The sequence below is a fragment of the Camellia sinensis genome, chromosome 2 (genome assembly GCF_055761805.1).
Source record: "Camellia sinensis isolate YWXY chromosome 2, ASM5576180v1, whole genome shotgun sequence".
Taxonomy (NCBI): Eukaryota; Viridiplantae; Streptophyta; class Magnoliopsida; order Ericales; family Theaceae; genus Camellia; species Camellia sinensis.
The window spans coordinates 158,590,701-158,611,352 of record NC_138962.1 but is presented as its reverse complement, the minus strand read 5'-3'; the positions used below and the strand labels follow the sequence as shown (position 1 = coordinate 158,611,352).

At 35.4% G+C, this 20,652-nt stretch overlaps 1 protein-coding gene across 16 annotated transcripts in view; it reads left to right on the top strand.

Annotated features, from left to right (window-relative positions):
• LOC114305302 (nuclear transcription factor Y subunit A-7-like) overlaps positions 1–20,652 on the top strand; it is a 71,203-nt gene that overhangs the window by 9,913 nt on the left and 40,638 nt on the right. For 5 of the 16 annotated variants that reach the window (XR_014361906.1, XR_014361913.1, XR_014361921.1 and 2 more), the window contains one exon: positions 11,649–12,113. The exons of 2 other annotated variants lie outside the window; for them this stretch is intronic. The gene's annotated coding sequence lies outside the window, so the exon portion shown is untranslated. Of the gene's footprint in view, positions 1–1,433; positions 1,551–3,028; positions 3,082–3,180; positions 3,287–6,922; positions 7,154–7,688; positions 8,421–11,648; positions 12,114–20,652 lie in introns of those variants that run through there. 9 more of the 16 variants (XR_014361908.1, XR_014361919.1, XR_014361910.1 and 6 more) reach the window with 7 other exon arrangements.

Here is a 20,652-nt window from a genome sequence, read left to right as displayed (position 1 = left end):
CCTCGAGCTTGGTTTAGTCGGTTCAGCAAGGTTATCTTGTCTATGGGTTTCATTTAATGTCACTCTGATCATACCTGCTTCATTAGGCGACAAGCGAATGGACGGTGCATCATTTTGCTTGTCAATGTTGATGATATTATTCTTATTGGTGATGATGCTACATGAATTGCTCAAGTTAAAAAGGATCGTAGCCATGTTTTTAATGTCAAAGATCTAGGTCCTCTCAAGTACTTTCTTGGTATTGGGATTGCTCATTCTCGCCAAGGGATTTCCTTGTCTCAAAGGAAGTATACCTTGGGTCTTCTTCAAGATACCGGTGTGATGGGTTGTAAACGTATCTCTGCTCTTATGGATCCTAATCTGAAGCTTATTGGTGAGTTATTAAGTGATTTGGGTATGTATCAGCGTTTAATGGGTTGATTGATTTATCTGATCAACACTAGACCAGACTTGACATTTGCTGTAAGTGTTGTGAGTCAGTTTATGCATGCACCTCATACAGCTCATCTTGATGTAGTTTATCATATCCCGCGTGAAAAATATAAAAAACCCCAAGATATTGATTTGTGATTTTGTTTCAATTTTAAATAACGAATGACAATCCTAATCAAACAATCAAAGAATCAAAGACAAACTGACACAACGATTTAAAGTGGAAAAATCACAATTGGAGCGCCTCCAATTGTGATAAAAAAAATCACGGGCCAAAATAACAAAACAATCCACTAAGAAGATAAAAAAGGAATTACACTAGTGTACTCTCAATTACCTAGTGAATCTATGCCCGAATTGAATCGACCCAAATGTGCCTCTTCCACTACTGTCTTCACCTCGGAATTGTCTTGTTTAACGTTGAATCCACAACGCTGATGTCGAATCCATGATGATGAGCCGCTTCGGAATCCACCAGAGCTTTAGGCTCAAGTTCCCTGGAATCCACCAAAGAACAACTCTCTCTTTTGTAAACGAAACAATAATACCAACTCTTTATGTTCGACAATTTGGAGTTCGTTGATCAAACGATCACCTTCTATATACCAAGGAAACTCATATAAAATAGTCTTTAATATAAGAACTTTGTTTTTTCTTTCTCTATAAAAATTTAGACCGCCCAAACCCCAAAAATAACGAACAACGCACTTTATAGAAAACATGATCGCGCAGACCACTCGAGCGCACATTTCACCGCTCAAGCGGTATCCCTGTACTTAGTCAACGAAGTGGCAAACATGAAAGGATTAAGATCACAAACTTCTCTGTCTAGGCACAATTTGGGTTGGATTCGCATCTAAATATTTATGGCCTCACTGAAATAAAAGATCGAATAAAATTACAACTGAAATAAGTTTTGTCAAACGGGATTGCCAATAACAAAAACTTAACATTGTGATATTTGAAGACTACTCCTAGTTGAGGGCTATTCTTCTCCGCAGGCTTGCAGTCTGGGTTGTCTTGTTTCACTTATGCTGATTATGCTGGCTCCAAAACTGACCGACGCTTTACCTTTGGATTGTGTACCTTCTATGGCAATCATCTTATATCATGGAAGAGTAAGAAACATGTAGTTGTTTCTAGATCTTCCGCTGAGGTTGAATACTGTGCTATGGCACGTGGTACTTCTGAGATATTGTGGGTCAGATCTATTCTTGCAGAATTGGGCTTTAATTGGGCTTTAAGGAGAATATCTCATCTCTTTTGTTCTGTGACAATAAGTCTGTAATTATGTTAGCTTCAGATTCAGTTCTCCATGAGAGCACAAAACATATAGAAGTGGATATTCATTTTAGTGTTATTGAAAGCTGCCTAGGCGTGCGCCTAGGCCCAAGTCTCATCTAGGCCCAAGGTTTGGGCCTTGTAGTGTTCCAGGCTAGGCGACTTCGATAAGGTGCGCCTAGTTGTGCGCCTAGGCCCAAGTCCCGTCTAGGCCCAAGGTTTGCGCCTTGTAGTGTTTCAGGCCAGGCGACTTCGATAGCACTTGACTGGCCTAAGGCTTGTGTCTTGAGGGCTTTTTTTATTGTTGCTTTAATTGGTTTTGTTTAAAATTTGACCATTGATTTAATATGGTGTAACTATAGAAGATCCTTACTCTCTTACAGATGCCAATACATTAGGCATTCAACCCCAAATTAATGATAAAAGAAAAATTAGCCTAATTACTAATCTCTAAAAAATATTAAATATTTAACATTTCATTTTGTTTTTGTTGAACCCTAAATTGTTTTCTTATATTAAATTATATATTTTTTTCGATACAAGGTGCTCCTCAATTTGGTGAAGCCTGCGCCTTACCTTGCGCCTTGAGCCTAGGCCCCAGGAGACCTTGGCGCCTTGGTGCGCCTATCGCCTTTAATAACACTGATTTGAACTATCATCATCACTTTCTCCCTCCCCAAGCTGCTACCATATCCATCTTGTTTCTTTTGTAATCTTTTTTATGTTTTTTCAATTTCGGACAATCTACCTTGATGTGTCCTCGATTTTTACACTCATAGCAAATAATAGCTTCTTTTTTTTGGATGTCATCTTTGGTGTACTCTTTCTTAAAAGGTTTTCTTCCTCCATGATTGCTTTTCTTGCAGTACTTTTTGAGATTTCTACTAAATCTTCACTAGAGTCTTCATTTTCTAGTTCATGGGATGAGGCTTTGAATGCAATTCCTTTTTTGTTTTTACCCTCATCATCTTCATGTCCTTTCATGGTGATTTCATGAGTCATAAGAGAACCCATGAGCTCATCCAATCCTGGTGTAGAGAGGTTCTTTGCTTCTATAATGGCAGTGCCTTTTGCTTCCTAATTCTTTGGTAGACACCTAAGAATTTTCTCACTAACTCATTGTTAGTATAAGTTTTTCCAAGTGATTTCAAAGAATTTACAATTTCAGTAAAACTAGTAAACATGCTTGAAATAGATTTATCAGATTTCATCTTAAATAATTCATAACTATGAACAAGCATGTCAATATGAGATTTTTTAACTTGGTTGGTTTCTTCATAAGTAACTTCAAGTTTGTCCCAAATTTCTTTGGCAGTGTTACAATCAGAAATTCTGTTGTATTCTTTGGAATCTAATCTACAAATAAGGGTGAGTTTGGCCTTAGCATTTGCTTGTAATAGTCTTTGATCTTTTTCATCTCTCTTTTTCAGTTTTAGTTATGCTAATATTGTCTACTAATTTGGTCAGGATTTTAGGCCTTTAGTGACAATGATCCATAGGGCATAATCCGTGGCTTGAAGATATGAGGTCATCGTTTCTTTCCAATGGCCATAGTTATTACCATCAAACAAAGGTGGTCTATTTGTTGCTTGCCCTTCTACAGTGGTTGCCATAGATCAAAACTCAAAGATGGTCAAGTCTTATACAAGAATTTAGGCTCTGATACCAATTGTTACCCAAAAGACAACCTACAAGAGTCTAGGCTTTTATACCAATTGTTACCCAAAAGACAACCTAAGAGAGGGGAGAGTTAGAGGGGAGGGTTAGGGGGGAGGGTGAATTAGTTTCTACAATTAAAATGCTAACAATTACCTAATAAAAATTTAGGCCAAGTTTGGGAAGACTAAATAAGTGCACTTTTTGTCTTTTTGGACTAAAAAATTGAGGTTGAAAATATAGATGTTTGGGTTAACTTTTTGACTTTTTATTGAAAAATGTGTAATAAAAAATTGTAAAAATTGATTTGTAGGGAAAAATTTGAATTGGGAGTTGTGCAGCCGTAATTGTTGACTTTTGGTGAATAATGTTAACTTTTTAACTTTTTAGCAAGTATATCTGATGGTAAGAAGAAGTAGATTATGGCAATGAATGTATTTGAAATATTATATTTGAAAAGTAAATGAAGGTTAGATGATTAACACAATAATATCAGATAGTTATGGAAAATGAATTTTTAATAAAATATCAGTTGGCTATAGTAGAAAGGTGAAGAACTTGAGATGAACTCAACAACAGATAAAAGTATCAACTATAGCAGTAAATGAAATGTAAAGAGATAAGGGAAGTGAAGACAAATAGATTTATAGTGGTTCAACTTTAACCAAGCTTACATCTACTCCTCAAGCTTCACTTGAGATTTTCCACTATTTCTCTAGCTTCACAGGGGTACTAACAACCTCTTCAAAAATAGAGCAATCCTCCACAAAATTTACACAGGCTTTACAAGCCTTCAGAGCCTTGAAATCCTCAGATGATTCTCAATCACTCTCAAGGTTTCAAGAACACTGTGTACTACACTCTCACAAATTGATATGGTGTTTTTGCTTTCAAGGAAAGCTGTAATGAAACTCTCTCAAGAAATATTACAAAGATTGAAGTTTTGTGTTATATCAGTAAAGGGACCTCTCACAAGTAAATGGGCTTAAAGATAAAACTCAAGATAATTTTTGAGGAAAGAGGAAATACAGATGAAGAACACTTCAAAAGATGAAGAAAGATGTGATTGACGAAGAATGAAGAAAATGTTTTGGACGTTGTATCTTCTTGTGCTTTGCAATAGTGCTCAGAGCTCTGTTATATACAGAGTTTGAGAGCTCTGTTAAATTTAACAGAGCCCATTCTTTTTTCTCGTTGAATGATGGGTTGGTGATGGTTGAGGTTGATATATAATTAATTTCTCAGAGTATCTCTGTCACCCAAGTGTGTTTTGTCCATTGAATGATAGGTCACTGAGCCAAAAACCAACACACAACATCTTCTGATAGATGCTGCTTTGAACAGAGGGACGTCCACCCGGATGTCCTGAGTGAAGTTTTGTTCTTGAGGGACATTCGCCCGGATGTTTGCTCAGATGTCCGGTCATATCCCGATCGTGAAGGGCGACTTCCGCGGTCATCGAGCATATTGCCTGTTTGACGTCTAGAGCGAAGCAAAATTGAACAGAATCAAAACTGGGCCAAAATGCCATGGTCGGTCGTCCGCTCGGACGTCCGACCCCTTGTGGGCTTGACTACTGCTATTCTCCTGTTGTTCCATGCTTCATTCACCATCTGTTTAAGCTCATATTTGATCTCAAAAACAATGAGATTGGATTAATGACATAGATTAATTTTAATATATGAATCATCTTGCACAGGCTCAAACATAATCAATTAGTAACAAAAAGATTCAGATCATCCAATTAGTGATCATTTTGATCTTCAGACACATGATTAGTATAAGGAATGAAATGAGATGGTTAAGTCTATTAATCATGTTTTCAAATTCATTTTAAGATAAATCAAAACATTTAAATAAACATCATAAAAGTATATAATATCTAACAATCTCTGCCTTTTTTATGATGACACACCAAGATGTTTTGATTTGTATAAAATGAGGAAAGCTCCCCCTCAAGTCATGCTCCCCTTGAATGTTTGCTTAATAGAATGTTAGCTCAAAAGCAATAGAGATCAGTTTAAGTAAAAGCGAACATAAATTAGATTAATTAAAGTTACTTGTTCACAACTTACTAGAATTAGAAAATTTATGTCTTATGTTCCTAAGGAAAAGCGAAAAGATCACCAAAACAAAAAAGATCGCCACATTTTCTTCCCTTGTGACATTATCAAAAGCAATATAAGAAATGGAGTTCACAAGGTATCATCAGGTGAAGGTGGTGGAGGTGGAGGTGGAGGATAGAAGTGCTGATAGATGCCATCAACGCGGCTCTCCATATGATCAATGCGGGTGTTCAAGTCACTGAGTTGCTGAATCAAAAAGTGTTGAGCTTGCTCGAAATCCGCCATTTGTGTGGATGTTTGTTGTTCCCATTGAAGGCACTGATTATAACATTCTTGTTCCATAGCCATAAAATCTGTCCAATATGCAGGAGGTGGAGGCTGTTGCGGTAGTGGCATGGTATTTGGATTCTGTTCTTGAGGATCCTCTATAGGTGCATCAAGGACATGCAAGCTGCTATGCAAAACATCACTTTCTCTAACCCGGTTGATGGTATATTCACTTATGTCAAAGGCTATTTTGGAGTCATGCTCATTTGAAAAACTGATGTTGAAGTGTTCTAAAATTTTGGTTAATAGGGTTCCAAAAGGTAAAGATTTGTCACGAGAGTATGCGACAATATGATGACCAACCTCAAAACAGTATAACAGAACATCACAATGGCTGGCCTTAGGAGTGACATTTTCTAATAAAAATCTATGGAGAATGCGAAGATGGGGTTTGAGGTGTTTGGCAAGTAAATGGGAGCCAGTGGTTTTGCCAGTGCATATAGTAGAATAAACTTCAGTAATACAACCAACTCGTTGAGCTATTTGTTCATCAATTTGAAAGTAATGTTGTTGATCACCTAGCTCAACCCCAAGGATTTGTGCTAAAGTGGGAACATCAAACTCAATAAATTTTCCTTTGACATAAGAGTCAAGGGTGAAGTTGTCCTCTTCTTCGTGTGAGTGCTTGAGGTGTAAGTAAAAGAGAGAGACAAGGCAAGGATAACAAAGGAATATGAGGAAAAAATTAACCGATGGAGTGGACCAACTTGATAAATTTACCAAACATAACAAAGGAATATGAGGAAGTTGACAAAAATTAACTCAGGTTATGTTGAACACAATAAAAAAAAATTCTTGTGCCATGAACCGATGAAGTTAGAGGGAAAAAAAAAATAGCGCTAAGGATTTAAGGATTAAACACATCACAAAAAAGATTGAAGTGTTTAGAATTATTGCAAGTTATGTGAAATAAAGTGAAAAAAATTGATTTTACATCTTTTGGCATGAACTTGTCATAGTAGAAGTGGAAAAAAAAAAAAAAAGCTTTAGATTTGTTGTTCATATAAACCTACTTCTTCTATATGTTTTTTCAAGAGGAAAAATTGATACTATGCTTTTTATTAAGTCTAAAAATCATGATATCTTACTTGTGCAAATATATGTTGATGACATAATTTTTGGAGCAACTAATAAATCTCTGTGTAAAAAATTTGCTCAAGTTATGCAAGGTGAATTTGAAATAAGCATGATAGGGGAGTTAAATTATTTTCTTGGACTTCATATCAAACAAAGTAAGGAAGGAATCCATATCAACCAAGCTAAGTACATAAAGGAACTACTTAAAAGGTTTGGTATGAATGAATCAAAAGTAGCCACAACACCAATGAGTACTTCCAATAAGCTAGACAAAAATGAGAAGGGTAAGTCCATTGATCAAACAAAATATTGAGGTATGATTTGACTCAATTTTCTATTTAATTGCAAGTAGACCCGATATTATGTTTGCTGTTTGCATATGTGCAAGATTTCAATCTTGTCCAAAAGAGTCTCATCTCACTGTCGTTAAATGTATTTTTCAATATCTAACCGACAATCCTAAATTGGGTTTGGATTTATTTTATCCTAGAGGTGTATTATTTGATTTGATTGGTTACTCGGATGCCGACTTTGCCGGATGCAAACTTGATAGAAAAACTACTAGCACTTGTCACTTTTTGATAACTCATTAGTATCTTGGTTTAGGGAAAAGTAAAATTTTGTTGCTTATCAACGGCCGAAGATGAATACATAGCTTCCGGAAGTTGTTGTGCCCAAGTTCTATGGATGAAACAACAATTAGATGATTTTGACTTACATTATGATTATATCCCTATTAAATGTGATAATACTAGTACTATCAACTTAAATAAAAATCCGGTTCAACACTCTGAAACAAAACATATTGAAATTTGACACCAATTTTTAAAAGATCATGTTCAAAAAGGGGATATTGCTATTAAATTTGTAAACACTGACAAGCAATTGACAGATATTTTCATAAAATCCCTAAGCAAGACATGCTTTAATTTTATTTGCGGCGAATTTGGAACGTCGAATTCTACATATTGATTTTGTTGAGTTTGCAAAATTGAAGTTTTACTCAAATTGAGGAATGAATACTATTGCATTAATTTGGAATCATAAATATCAGTTGAATGCTTTCAAAATACTCATACATTTTTACTCAAGTATTGTTTGTTGCATTTTTAACACATAAAAATCTTATCTCTGTCCTTAAAACTCATCCAGCTACCTAATTTTCTTTCAAAACTTGTTTCCTACACTAGCAGATTCGTTTCCTTCACTTACCATACATATTGAGTTACATATACCTACCATACTTGTTATGCTCTTAAATCCTCTGGTTGAATTATTGGGCCTGTCATATACATTTATACGTTGTGTACATCACATAAATTTGCCCTAGCCACTTTTAAGCAACCAGCACAGGAGCTCCGCAGCACAGGTGATTTTTTACCGAGCCAGTCGTCCGGGAGGACAACTTGGCGGTCGACCGGTGGCCACCTGGGCAGATTTTAAAAGCCCCAAAACCGACTGCTTCTATTCCTGTTCTTTTCTCAGCTTCGTCTATGTAAACCCTATTCTCCATATCGCTCAAATTCCATCTGCCGAACCCTCTAAAAACAAAATCTCTATCAATTTCTTGTGTAAACTAAGGTAAATCTCTGTATTTTCATTGGTTTCTTTACCTTATCCCCCTGATTTTGCTTTAGATTTAATGTTTTTTTTCTTTTGGGGTCATACATCCATATGTGGGTTTGTTCCAAACTGATTAATGGTCATTTTATTCTTGATTGATGATTATTCTTGAAATACTTCCATGATTTTGTTCAAAAAGCTTGATGTTGTTCATATTCTTGCCAAATACTTCCATGTCACACAGATTGTTCATACTTAAGCTCTGTCTTGAATCTTTTTTTATTTTTATTTTTACTGAAATTTGTGGGTACTAAATCTGAATTCTATAACACTGTAGCATAACTCTGAATTTTTATTCTGATTTTTTTTTGGCTCTCACAGGTTCCTGCCAAAAGTAGTTTTTTATTTATAAAAAAAACTAAGTCTTTCTTTGTTAATCATGTGAACACTAAATCTGAAGTCTACATATTTTTTTGACTCTTGCTTTCACAAGTTCATGCCAAAAGAAGTAAAATCAATTTTTTTTTTTTCACTTTGTTTCACATAACTTGCAATAATTCTGACCATTTCAATTTTTTTTTGTGCTATGTTTAATCCTTAAATCCTCGGTATCTTTTTTTTTTTTTTTTTTTTTCTCTCTCTCTCTCTCTCTCTGATTTCATCGGTTCATGGCACAAGATTTTTTTATTTTTTTTGCTGTGTTCAACATAACCTGAGTTAATTTTTGTTAACTTCCTCATATTCCTTTGTTATGTTTCATCCTTAAATAGTTCTATCAACCTCAGCACCTATTGGTCATTGATTTAACATTGATTTCTTCGTAGTGGCCTTGCTTATTCATTCTCTAGCTGTTCCTTGATAGTAAAATCAGATCGTGGCTCCTAGAACCAAAAAGCCTAGAGCTAGAGAGGCCGGACAGTCATCAAATCCCGGGCTAGGTTCTCTTTTGTGTAACGTAATGATTCTTCAAACTTTCATTTACAAAAAATTGTCTAGTTAAGATTACAAGATTCCATCAACGGGATTCTATTAATCCATTCAACATAATTTGAAGAAAAATTTGATCTAGTTACCTAATTGGTTTGTTATCATACAAAGTGGTTTGTTTTTCACAAAAATTGTATATACACTTAAATTCAATCATATTCAAGATTTACATTTACGAATTAGATTAAATTTCAATCATATTCAATATTTATCTTTACTAATCAGATTCAACATATATGTCCTTAGTTTTGTTTTGAATTTTTTTCTCTGTGGCTTGGACATACACAGAGGCATATATATACGTCTGTATATATGTTATCTTCAAAACCCATATTGATATGTTGTGTAGCAACTCCAGCACCACCCTCCACCTCAACTGTGTGGGAGGCCAAACGTCTCGTGCACAGAAAAACAGAGAGAGAGGCCAAACACGTGGTTTAGGTGAGGAAAATGGTTGCAATAATTCATCAAACACCTGGTGTGCAGCCCAAATAACTCTTCTCTAGCTTTGGTGGAAGCTATCGAAGCCATCATGAACTGAGTGGAGGGGGTGTGGTGGCTGGCTGTTGATGGAGGTGGTGGAGGGGGAAGGGAGGATTGCTGGTTGGTAATAGTGATGGGGCTGGGGTGGTGAGGTTAGGGGAAGATGTAGAGAGAGTAGAGAGACCCAAACCCACCTCAATGCTTCAGAGTAGCTGCTACCGTGCACTCCTTGCCATTGAAATGTGAAGCAGAGCTCTACCTTCTCAGTTTTTGCAATGTGAACTTACAAAATGGAGTGGAGGTGGTTGTTGGGGAGTGGAACCATGGAGTGAAGTTTAGAGAGTGATAGCTGAGTGAAGATGGGGGGATGGGATTATGTGCGGTGATGTCTATGATAAGAGATGAGTGTTTTATTTTGGAATTTTTAGTATTTTTTATGGAAGGGTATGTTTGTCATTTAGTAGCAATGTTAATGCCATCAAGCCGACAGGGGTAATTGTCGTTTTAGAAACCACAATGAAGGTCCTGTAATTGTAAGATACCTCAGGGGAGGTCCGTGTAATTAACCCTCATTTATTTGGTGCTTTCTCCTGCTTCGCTGTTGTACTTCCCATATCCCAGTGATGAAATATTTAGTAATCAGAATTCGTGCATGAAATTTGTGAAAAGTTGGTGCTCCCTTTTGCTAGCTTATACTGCAGAGGTAGAGGAACCATGATTTCATGCCAGGTTGAAACTAGGCATTCAGAGGGATATATTTCTATTTAATCTTAGTCTATACCTTGGTTGCTAATTTGTTCTTTTCGAGCTATTGTGGGACAACATATAAGCATTTAGGTGTCATTTTATGACATCGTCAGTTTTTTGTTTTCAAAAACAGGAAATAAGGTTTTTGTTTTTGTTTTTGTTTTTGTTTTTTTCCATGAGTAACAAAAATAAAAATCCTGTTTGGTGGTACACAAATGTTTTGAAAATAAATTAATGTAAAAATAAAGAAGCATGTTTGGTGAGTTGCTGGAGGTGGGGGTGGCGAGAGGAGGTTGCGTAAATTGGTGGCTAGAGTGTTACCACTGGACGTCATGGCTGTGAGTCTGTGACCATCCCATCACTGAAGCCCGTCATAGAGCTGACGGAAGATGGCCAAAGTTTTCTGGAAACCACCCACACCCCTGTATCCAACCATTCCATTCCACTATGTGTGTATAATTATAATATACTACAAGGGTAAGCACATATAGTGGGTGTTGGGGAAGTGAGTTTTTATGTAGGTTTTTTTAGTTGTAGGATATTATTGGAGAAAAAAAAATTTGTGTTTGGGAAGATAGTTGGGTTTTTTTTGGTTGGATGTGATGTTTATGAGAGAAAAAGTGAAATGATTATGGGGTTGGATGTGATATTTTGTTTGGATGTGTTTTTTTTGGTTTTGCAAAAAGTTTGTCTTTTTGTGAAAAAACAAAAAAAAAACCCAAGTCCCAAACTTCCCAAACACCACCATACATGTGCAATTGAAAAGATCATGTTTGTGCTATGAAATTTACAATCCAACCCATTGTGTTATTTTTTGTTCTTTTCGATATAATAAATTGAGTCAGGCATAATTGCTCTTGTTTTTAAGTAACTGTTCTTGTGGCCATATTCAGAAATCAACAAAATGTTACATGTCTATACCAACTTGGTTGTAGGCTTTTATATAATAGTATAGATATCTCTGTATCTTCCCCCATTATTCTCTCTGTCTCTCTACAACTCTAATTTTCTAGTGATCAAATGTTGCAGTGCTAGCCAAGGCCTTTGGTGATGGAGAGAGAAGGTGGATGGTCCAATGCTGAGCTAGCACCCAATTGTCCAAGGTGTGCCTGCTCAAATTCAAAGTTCTGTGCATGAGGCTTTGTGCGACCAGATTGAAGAGATGAAGGCAGCAATGGGGAGAATTGGAGAAACAGTTTGATCTTGTTGTGCCAAACATGAACAAGTGGGAGGTGCATTCTAGAGGATGAGGTGCATTCTCTTTTACTGTGATTGTGTAAATAATTTGTAGTTTGTTTCTTATGTAGAGGAGTTGGGACACCATTCTTAGGTTGTGTATGTACTGGATGTAGTCATGTAATGACATGGCAGTAGTTACTCTCTAAAATTTCTGTATGGGATTTAGTTAGTGGCATCTCATATGGGTGGCCTACAATATTCTTGAGAACATTATTATTGTGGTTAATTAATTATTTATTTATTTATTTAGTTTTATATCGGTGCTTCCACCATTAAAATCATCTCAAGGATTCAAGGGTTTGGTCCATTACAGTTAGAGTTTGTATTGAAATGTTTTTGGCTTGTAGCAATCTGGAAATATGTAGTGGATGAAGAAAACAATGAGATTTTACCAGGGAATACTGGATTCTCTATCTCACTTTATTTATTTATTTATTTAGTTTAAATCACTTTTTATTTATTTAGTTTTATTTAGTTTTTGGCTTGTAGCAATCTGGAAATATGTAGTGGATGAAGAAAACAATGAATAAAATTTCTGAGATTTTATTTATTTAGTTTTAAATCACTTTTTATTTTTATTTTTATTTTATCACACAATCTGTCTGACTTTGATTATGTGGTAGAGGAGTAGGTGTGAGAGTTTAACTGAATGAAACCAAACCGACTGAACTCAACTAAGCTAAAAAAAATGATTTTCTGTTTTATTTTCGTTGTGTTCAGTAAGTTTTGGAAATGCTTAAATTTTACTAGAAGTGTCCATTTCAGTTGAGCATTATACCTCCTAACCCAAACCTACCCTCCTCTTCACTACCTTCTTCGCTGACTTCTCTATCCCACTATGATGCTGCTGTCACTGCATCAGAAACCTTTGAAAATGACACTAAAAGTGACACTCTTTTTTATTTTATTTTTTTACCAAAGGTTTTTGGCTTTTAGCAATCTAGAAATATGTATTTCATAAGGAAAATAATGAGATTTTACCTGATAAATTGGTTCTCTATCACTCTCCCATTCTCCCATGTTTCAAATCACCTTTATTTATTTATTTTTATTTTTATCACACAATCTATCTAATAACCATGATTATGTGGCAGAGGGAGTTTGGAATAGAGATAGAGGTACCTCATAGATGATGAAAGCAAAGATCTTGGAATAGAGATAGGGGTACCTAATTGATGATGATGATAGCAAGGATGTGATGCTGATATATATGTAGAGATTCATAGATTGTAGTAAAATTGGAATCCACTATAAATTTTAAAAACTGCAAATTAGGAGAAAATGGTGACTTTGATGCCAAATCATTTTTTATTTTTTATTTTTTTTTTCCCATCCAATATATCAACTACTCTTTTGGGAAAAAATGACTAGACATTTCCTTTGCAAGTCAGTTGATTTTGCAATCAGAGAAAAAAATAAAAAATACATTGGCTGACTTTTGAATTCTGCCTAGTTTGGTAATTTTGCAATTATTAAATATGAATGGAAGAGTTAGCAGCTATTCTTTAATTTATTTGATCTTTTTAGGTAATCATAGAATTTAAGAGTTTAGTCATTTTCCACCCCAGAGAAAATTGTCTTAGAAAGTAGCACTTAGAAGGAATGGCCATAATTTCTAAAAAAAATAAGGCAATAATGGTTTTGCTTGGAGGTTGTCAACAAAAACCAAGGCTTGATTGCTACTTCGCCTAACCTCAACTAACTTTGAACAAAAATCATTGGGGTGTTGGTAGTTTAGTTTGCATTATCCATGTAGTTCTTCATTGCAAGAACCAGATTAAAGCCAATTTGAACTCATCTTTACTTGGAACTATAGGCAATGTTTGGAATCCTGAGATTGAACTCATGGCAAAACTAATCTTTATTGATCTGCTACAAACATTGCCCAATGACCCAGTTTGCTCAAAACGGTCCTATTATGATCCATCACAGTCGAAATTATAAAGGAAATGTGATTTTTTTTTTCATTATTATTTTTTTTTTAAAATTAAGTTTTCACATTTATCCTTGTTTTTAATGACAGAAATAGATTGGGGACCAAATTGAAATGCTTTTTATCCATTGAGAATAAGATTGCATAATTTAAATATTGGAGTATCAAAATAATACAAACCACATACTTTCGGGATTGAAAAAGTAATTAATTGAAGTTTTGGCATGACTTACGTTTTGTGTCTCGTACTGCAACTTCTAAATGCATTCCAAAATTATTGTTGGACAACCTATTTCTAAATTTAAAATTTTATTATTTTTTTAACACTCCAATTAATTACAATCTTAACCCTATTGACCTAGCCATTGCCACTTCTGTTGTGCCTTTCCTTTGCGCAGCGGGCACCCTCAACCCTTCATCTCCTTCCCTTCTCAACACCTTCAATAAAAGAATTTTTATATGCGGATAGGGTATATACAATGTGGTACCTTTTACTATTATGATTGGTTTTAATAGTAGGATCTACTACATTTATGTTAGATGTTTGGGGAATAATATGGGGCGTATACATTTTCGATTGGTGGAAGGTACTGCCACGTGATATCCTATTGGCATACAAAAATTTCTCCCTTCCATGCCCCATCTTCCCTTCCGATGCCCTTACCTCCTTCCGAACATTTTCCCACCCTTCATTCCCTCCCAAAGCTCCTTCTCCTTTCCCTTTCCTCCTTCTCAAACCTTAACATAGAGATATGGAGATAGAGACAGAGAAGGGGGGTTGGGGTCGTGGTAGAGGGAGCAAGGGAGGGCCGTGCAGTGTGGGGAGGGCTAGAGAGTGGTAGGCAAAAGTAAGAACAGGTTGAGGGGTAACAGAGGGAGTTAGAAAGGGTGGATATAGGATTGGATCAGCACCCCCGTAACACCACATTGCCGAATAGTGTGGTGATTAATAGTGAGTGCACCCAATACAAATCAAACCATCCCCTTTTGTTTTTGATTTTTTAACTAAAAGAGTTAAAAAATTAAAATATCTCATCATACATATCAATCAATTACTTTTGTTCCTTACAACTATCTATTTAATTAAAAAAATTTAAAAATATACTAACTTTTTTCATCTCATAAAAAATATTTTTAAAAAATAAAGTCAAATTAGCAAATGGAAATCAATCCTTTATTGACGTCTAAAAGGGCATAGTTCAAACGTTGAGGATTCATATTTAATATTTTTTTTTTAATTTTTTTTTCATAATTGCTTTTCCAGGACAACCAGCCTAACGAAATATATGATGGGGATGCTTGTACCGTACAGTCAATCAATCTACACATAAGTTTTTCTTAAGGTCAATACCACATTTCAACCTAGATTATGATGATCAATGCCTCAATTGGTCATCCCTAACACCGACTTCACCTTGTGCTTATGACTTTAAAAACAATTGCAATTAATTACAATGGTAGAGCTTTGTTTGTGTTAAAAAATTGAGGCTTAATTACATCTAATTTCATTTATTTATTAGTGAATATTATTTTATTTTTGATTTATGATCTTGTGTATTTTGACTCTCTTAACTATAAAAATCTTACAACCAATTGGTTGATTTAGGATTCATTTGGGAAGTGGATTTTGGTTTTTTAGCTAAAATTCAAGATTAAAAATTTTAAAGTATTTGAAAATTGAGTTTTGACTTTTTATAGAAAATCATGTAAAAATAAAAAGAATAAAAATGAATCTTTGATATTTTGTTTATTTTTTGGTGACTTTTTTACTACAATGTAAAGTTATCGAACAAATCCTCAGTTGACCATTTCTGTACACTCTCAATTGAGAGATTAGGGGATCAATTCTTATCAGAGAAAAAGATTGATTATTTACTCTCTATTAGAGGATCTTTGTTTAATTGTTTATTTCTTTCCTATTATGAACTCTTTCTTGTAATGGTTGTTGGTGTTGGATTTGTTTAATTGTTTATTTCTTTCCTATTATGCAAGTAAATATTATTTCTTGAAATTTTATTTTTAATCTTTATTTGTGTAATCATATTTTTATGTTGTAAAATTCTTATTTTAATTAGTACAAAGGAAAATCGAAACTTTGATTTGCTATTTTAATGTTAAAAATATATATTTTTTTCATTGATCAAACAAGGAAAAGGATTGAGCTAAGTAGTTGAGCGTGTGGGTTGAGTGATTGTGAGCTTCAAATAATTAGCTTTAATTTCTGTTGTGAAATTTGCTATATTGAACAGTCTGTTTAGATACCCTCTTGGGTAGATTGTGCTGAATATACATCATGAATGAAATGTAGGAAAGCTTGCTCTTGGTTGCTAGCAGGTGTGGAATCGTGATGCTGCTGGATGATGTGTTCTGAATTAATTTACTTGTACTTGTATTTGTATTTGTTTTGTGGAACAACCTGTGTAAATGCATATGTAAATTTTAGTGTTTATTGTAGTTTGGGGCCCTTGCATGGTGTTAGAAATTGGGCGCCCATGTGGCATGACCCTTAGAACCTTTTGAACCTCATCCAAATGGGTTTTGAATTTGAATTAAAACCTATTTGGATAGCCACTCAGGATATATATCTATCATATCATGATATGGATAGATGAGATAGATATCAGATATTATCTCATTTAACAAATGGATAAATGAGATAAATAGATTATATATCTGATATATGGGATATGGGTGAAAAAAAGGTGGAAAAACAACGTATGTTTTTTTTTCTTTTTCCAAGATACTGACTCTCTCCCAAAATAACGATCAAAGCCATTTGCACTGTGGTTTGTGTGGGTGATATTCACCATTGTAATATCACCCCACTGCTGGGATTGATTGATTAGATTCTGGAAGCACGTGATTTATCCAAGAAGGTTCTATCATCAAGAAGGTATGATCTGATTATTTTATCCGCTGCATATTCTGTGTTTTTATACTTTGATTTACATTGGTATCAGAGCCATTGATGGATATTTTCGTGTTTCTATTTTTACATGTGTATATATACATGTATATGCATGAATATTAATGGAGGAGGAAGATGAAGTGCACGGTTTTCTTTTTTGCATTTTAACTCCATTTAGATTGAGAGAGTGATATATCTCAATTTTATGTTGCTTAAATGTCATTTTTAAGAGTATAAATGTTTTTATTGTGAAAAATAGAGTCCGACAGTACAAAAATCGGACCGGAAAACACCCGGGAAGGCGGCGCGTGTGATTCACGCGCTGTAGGACGCCGAGCAGCAGCGCCACGCGCCACCACACGCTTCCACGCGCCACCACGCGCTGAGCGCGCTAGGCACGCGCCCCCACGCGCCACACGCGCGATCTGTCCCTTCCCTTCCACACGCGCGCGTTAGCTGCGCCGCTTCCAGCCGCGCCACGTGTGCGACACACGCGCGCCATGCACCGAGCCGCTCGTTGAGCCGACTCGCGCCGAGTTGCGCCGAGCGGCGCCAAGCCGAGCCGAGCCGTTTTTCCCGCCTGGCTTGGCTCTAAGGCTCTGTTTGTTTGTTTTTAATTCTGAATTGCGTTAATTGGCCATAATTTATTCGTTATAGCTTTGTTTTAAGCATGGTTGGTACTGTTAGACTCAGAATTAATATTTCTATATTCTGTAAAATTTTGAAAATTTTACGAAAATAAAATTATTTTTTATGTGTTAATAATTCATTTTTTATGCTTTAAAATGATTCTGGTATTGCATAAATAATTTTCTGGGGCTGAAATTTTTATTGTGGACTTCTGAAATGTTTTACTATCTACTGGTAATATTGTCTCAGTTTATCACTTTCTGGATTTTTTATTTCTAATTTTATGTGTGTTTATTAGTTATTTAAAATTCCAGAATATTTCAGAAAAATTCCAGAAAATTTCAGGATGATGTACTTTCTGTTATGGCATAATTTAAATATTTAATACAGCATATTTTTTTTAGAGTTTGTAATATGTTGTAATTAGAGGAGCATGATTATTTATTTATTTATTTATTAGAATTTCATTATTAAATGAATATAGCATGAGTTATTTGTAAATTTACATTAAGATGCTATTGTATGGAATTTATCATGCTTTGTATATGCCATAGTCAGTGGGAGGTTATTCGGTTGAAAGAAATCTTTGTAGATTAACTCCCGAAAACCAATATTTTGCGCATAAATTAAATTAAATTTTGGATAATTGTCACTTGTGGCGCAAGAGATGATTACGAGCATAGCGGATTTTCGATCTTGCGACTTGTGTAATATTGTCACTATTTAATTTAGATTTTTGCGGCAAAATTATGTTATGCTAATCAAATTAATCCCAATGCGAATTTCTCTCTAAATTGATTTAGCTTATGGAAGTTAATTTGGTTGACCTAGACTTAGTAGAGATGTTCAAATGTGAACAAACTAATCCCATTCTTTAGATGAGCAAAAGTCTTGGAGACTTTAGGTCAAACCTTAATTGAGCCAAAGTAAGGAAACATGACTCAAAGTCGCCGTGTTTTTGTTGCCTTGTTTGGCACAATAAAAACTAATGTGTGCGTTATAGTTAGCGGCACGCTACATAGTTTTGGTTGGCGAGTTTTGGAGTTATGAAATTAGTAAGCCCTCAATAGATCTGCATATGATCTTGACTAATGAGCTGCGCGGATTGACTTTGTAATTTGACTTGTAAATAATGTTACATCATTGGATGAAGTAACATTCAAGAGTCACGTCATCCAAGAAATGCGAGCTTAAATAAATTAGTCATTAAGTGTAAGACGAGTAGCCAGTACGAGCAGTGTTTTGCTCTCTACCCAATTATTGGGAGTGGATTGAGCGAAATTTCATGCACTATAATAGTGTGCGTTGAAATATCACGTGAAGTTAAAAGATTAGCGCTTAGAAGCTGCAAAATCTATTAACACTGAGTGAAAAGATTAGCGCTTAGTGGCTGCAAAATCTATTAGCATTGCCAACTTGTCTAAGTGTGGACACTTACTGTTTCCACACTTGAGTGTGAAACATGGATGAGGTGCTTCTTTGTGTGATTCCTTTACTAGGCTAACGTTTTGAATAACATTTACCACTAAGCGCAAACGTTGCAGCATAGTAATGAAAAGGTTAAGGCTGACAAGGTTGTTATGACTCTAAGAATTTAACGCATCGCTTGTAAGAGCATTGTGTTGAATTAGACTCTTTAGCCTAATTCGCGCTTAAGTTACTTCAGGAGCTATCATAGTTGATAGCTTATTCTCTCCTTCTTGTGGATAGTAGAATTAATTGCAAGTAACTATGAAGCGAGAAATAGAGATGGCAACAGGAGTATCGTCATCTTTCAACTAGATGTATTAAAGTGTATGGAGAATAAAATTGACTTGAAGGTGCAGGGGATTAGCACTTACTAGTTAAATTTGCGACTTAGGCGCAGTTGATATCTCCATGACATCCTTTTTTATGATCTAGTGAATATGACTTAGTCGTGAGTCATTACCTAGTTGGGCCTAAACCTTTAAAACTTGTCTTCGAGAACTCACACATTAAGATGATTGAAATTAGTTTATGACATTGGTCATGAACCAGTGGCTTATTATACTTAATCACATTAATGAGATGATGACACGATGGTTTGAGTAGGCCTTCTCGGGCCCACTCGCTTATGACATCCTGCTCTCATATGAATGTGTAACTTTGTTCGCAATGGGTGCGCACAAGTAAGTAGGAAAGCCGCAGAAGGTCATTTGTTTTGGCGCATTTAGTCCACTATGATATTTTGTGACTAGATATGTGTGAGGGTATGATAGCTAAGCCTCAATCTCGACACATTTATAGATTACGATACGCATCTGAGTCAAGACTATTTGATCTCCCATAAGTCAAAAGTTTTGAGATGATTTTTGACATTGCACATATGAGGTCGAGATCAATTAGATAAGAGTTTTTTGTGCTTTTAGTTTTGACCAAGGTGGCGAGTATCTATTTGAGTTATTTTTTCAGAAAAACTCTGTGAAGAGAGATGGATGCTTAGAAAATTGATTATTCCTAATACTCAACAACACACTGGTGTAGTAGAGATAAGGAATTAAATATTGTTAATGTTAGGTGGATAATGGCGCAAAATGTTTCCCAATTGGGAATTGCACTAGTTTGTTGCCTATATCCCTAACTAAGTGCCCTCCATATCAGATTTTACACTCCAATTTTGAGTAATAGGTTAGTAGAGAGCCATCTATGGGCGATCTATAACCGTTAAGCAGCTTATCTTTATGTTACTTCTCATAAGATTGTGAAGTTAAGACCTAGGGTTCTATAGCGCATTATTGTATGCTGTCTTGTAAACACAAAGGGTCGTGTGGCGCATTATTGTATGCGGTCAGGCAAACCCTCCGGGTCATGTGCATATAGGTAAGCAGCTTTGTGGTAGTGTAACTAAGTCACATAAAGTTTTATTAGTAAAGGTGACGTGAATAGAGTTTTTGGAACTCTATAAGATGGAGAATTCCAAGCATAGCGCTCTATGTAGCCTAGTTGAGAATGGAAAGAAATTTCTAATATCCTAGGGACAGTGGGAGCGACGTGCCTACTAATGGATTACTCCATTAGAGCAGAATACTCTACATTCTTAGTTGCGTGGTAGCAAATGTGAAAATTTTCCACGTCATCACTGGGTGATTAAGAGGGAAACATTCATGATTGCTCCGCAAGATGATAAAGAGCCTAGGATAATACCAAAGGCTCTAGTCTCCTGTTTTTAGAAAGTGGATCAATGTTGCGCAGTTTAAGACAAAGTCTTTGAGGATTAACCATTTTTTATAATTGGTTGACTTTCCATTATGACGCAAAACTGTTATAAAGTTATGCGTAATTTGGATAGTCATTGTTGAGGC